Source organism: Triticum aestivum, chromosome 2A (genome assembly GCF_018294505.1).
Source record: "Triticum aestivum cultivar Chinese Spring chromosome 2A, IWGSC CS RefSeq v2.1, whole genome shotgun sequence".
NCBI classification, from domain to species: Eukaryota; Viridiplantae; Streptophyta; class Magnoliopsida; order Poales; family Poaceae; genus Triticum; species Triticum aestivum.
Genome location: NC_057797.1, coordinates 309,836,905 through 309,840,547, shown reverse-complemented (window position 1 = coordinate 309,840,547; position 3,643 = coordinate 309,836,905).

Genomic DNA, 3,643 nt, shown 5'->3' with positions numbered 1-3,643 from the left:
CTCTGATTGTTGGGTCATGAGACCCATGTTTGTAATATCTCGCTCCTCGGAGCCTATTGAATAAATTACTTGAGTCGTAGAGTCATGTTGTGATGCCATGTTGTATTTGCACATATCGAGCATAATGTGTGTATGTTATTGAAATGCTTGGTATGTGTGGGATCTGACCATCTAGTTGTTTATCTTTAGTAGCCTCTCTTACCGGGAAATGTCTCCTAGTGTTTCCATTGAGCCTTGGTAGCTTGCTACTGCTCCGGAACACTTAGGCTGGCCGGCATGTGTCCTTCTTCGTTCCTGTGTCTGTCCCTTCGGGGAAATGTCACGCAATGAATACCGGAGTCCTGTCAGCCCGCTACAGCCCGGTTCACCGGAGTCCTGCTAGCCCAGTACTACAGCCTGGATTCACTCGCTGATGACCGACACGTTCGATGCTGGGTCATGGATGCCTGTCCCTGTAAGTCTGTGCCACTTTGGGTTTACGACTAGCCATGTCAGCCCGGGCTCCTTATCATATGGATGCTAGCGACACTGTCATATACGTGTGCCAAAAGGCGCAAACGGTCCCGGGCAAAGGTAAGGCGACACCCGTGGGAATACCGTGCGTGAGGCCGCAAAGTGATATGAGGTGTTACATGCTAGATCGATGTGGCATTGAGTCGGGGTCCTGACAGCGTTGGTATCAGAGCTTGACTGCCTGTAGGATTACCAAGCCAAACTGATCGAAGTTGAGTCTAGAAATTCTTTAGTTATATAAGGGAATTGATTGTGGGATGGAACGTAAGGCTCTTTTTACTCCTTATACCTCATGCCCTTCTGATCGGAGTCATCTTATCTTTCCTACGGGGATTAAGAGCTAGGCTATCTCTTCTTTCTATCAGGATCACGTGTTACTAATCCGTAGACTTATAAGATTGTTGGATTTAAGCTTGAGTTCAGTTTCTACTACTTCCGTATGTTAATTGTTGATCTCGAAACCTTGATATTGTGCTTCTGAGTGGTTATGCCACCATTTTTGTGAATGTCTCAAATCTCTTCTGAGCATTTACAGCTGTTATGCTGTCCGAGTCATTCCAGGTTTCTAAATAGTCTGATGCATTTGCAAAATCCTTTCCCTCTGGTTTCGATGCTCCTTTATGCCAGCTCAATCACACCAATTGTTGAGTTGAGGTATTCTATTGCCTTGACATTATGTTGGAGTTACTATTATGACCCTAGGTGTCTCAGGGGATCATCTAGTAGCCTAGCCATGATTTATGTTCCAGTGTGATGACTCTGGCCGTCATTATCGAAAGCATCCCGTGATGCTATTTAGTTAGTAGGTATTCTATTCCTGGGTTCTTAAACCGATATTCACCCTACTTACATCATGTTGATAGTGTTGCTAGTTCCTTTAGGATATTAGTAACCTTTGCGATAGTCCTCGAGGTTCGTGGTACATCCTTCTTCCAAATACCATGAACTACTTATGGCAGAAGTTCCTCGTTGAACTGAACGATCACAACCAGAGTGCTCTTGATGAGTTCTCCATTATATGTTATGGCTCTGCCAGTTCTACTTTTCTGCATGGGTTATCCGGAAGAAATATGTTGAACTTTGTTCGACATGCTAAACCATGCATCCACAACTCAGAAAATCATATGTTCCTTTGAGTTGTTCCTCTTTAGTTGTCTACTGACCTTCGTCTACCAATTGATAGTCAAGAGTATGCGTGCGTTCGTTTATCGATGCCCATTACTCCTGTGGTCCGTCAAGCCATTCCATCGCGGAATGACTAGGAGAAACAAACTCCAGTACCTCATCCATATCCAGGATCGGGTCAAAGAAGTTGTCTTCCACAGATCAGATGCAATCCAGCTTTTGATTCTGTTCTACCCTGAAGTATTACCGTCTTTATGTCAGGATTTTCATGAGGATTGCACCGGCTCTTGTGAATTCTTGATGTAGTAATACTTCTCGCCATCATTATTCATCCCTCGGTTCCATGTTGTCGCAACCGGAATGCCGACAAGTGAATCGTGATGTGTGAATTCAATACTCCTAGCAACCTTGTTGCTTGGTAGTTAATGGACAATAATTTCATTCTGGCGTGTTGGGTTTTGAATCATCCTTCTAGGACTGATCGTGCTACCTAGTCCTTATTTCGGTGCACCCTTCGATTGATGAGTTAGGATCTTGTCCAGTCCTCACTCATTTGATCATATCGTCTTGCCCTCAAAAGCGAGATTGTTCTCGAGCTTAGTAACATACCGGTGGTTCATGATTTTCTGAATATCTTCTCGGAAGTATCACCAGGTCGTCACCTGATCGTTATGTTGAGCTCGTGATCAAGTTGGTTTCTTGTGAACCACCTTCTCTCCAAGAATCGGTGTTAGATATCTCTGAGCTAGTTGGTTAAGCTAGAACAACAACTTGGAGAGTTGGAGGATAAAAGCTTGCCTGACTTAGTTCGTTCCAAAGGGATAATCTTGTGTAGTGTGTGTTGAAGAAAGATGATATCTTCATCGATTGGTCCCTGTGATCAGTTGCTGTACCTATTGTCTTATCAATCCTTTGATTTGAGTGTGGGCTATCGTCAAATCAAATCAGTACCAACGATATTCGTAATGTTGTCTTACTCGTGGTTGATCCCTCGAGCATACATCATTATATCTTTTGGGTCTGACCAATGCTATCACTTGTTCACTTAACTATGGAATTCCTTTTAAAAGGAAACCCAGATGAATTGTTGTTGAGCCCATTGACAACATCCTTATCTCCTCCATGATCTTGTTGGACAACAAGTTAGTGTTGGAAACTTTTGAAAGCATTTTCTTCATGCTAGCTCATGAAGTATTTGTTTGATGAACGGAGTGACTTCCTCTTATACACGTGCATTTGGTGAAAGTTGCCGTCGTGAATTTGAGAAAGTTAGTTTTGCTTCCTCTGGAATCATCCCAAGTCAGTCATGCATATGTGCGAAATATTCTATGGTTTGGAGACTTGCAACCTCCATTCCATATGTGTCCCTAGCACACCAAGCCACTGATTGATTTGTTCAAGGAGAAGAAGTTCCTTCTTAAGAGTATACCGTATGCAAGGATTTTGATATCCTCGTTGATGGTTCCCCACCTGAACTCGGTAGTGTTATATTATAAGACTACCATGTGGTCATGCTTGTCTGGGACAACGTGTTCACATGTTTGTAGCAGAACCAGCTCATGTTTTGGAGTTTTCTATCGTAGTTCATTTCCCGAGAATCTCGCAACGTTATCTCGTCGAATTGTGTTGCAAACTTTCATTTATCTTCCTAGGTTCGATGAGTCTGGAATATCCTGGCACCAACCAGATCTGAATCTCAGGCAGATATGGTGGTTGGAACATTTCCCCAAGAACTATAATATTGGTTCCTCGATAACTGGTAAAGTGGATGTCGTGGCCAGCACCACCTAGTCGAAAGACCTATTATTGTAGTATCTTGATTGAAGAAGTTGGCCACCTCCCCATAGAGATTTCGTAGGATTACTCCCTAGTTGCCCCTATGGATTTTGAGATCCCGAAGTCCGACCTTTTTACTTGATGTTCTAGTTAGAAAACCATATCTATGAACGGGTTACACTAGCACGTCAAGGAGAACATTAGAAGCGGAGTGCTAAATGTCTCTCGG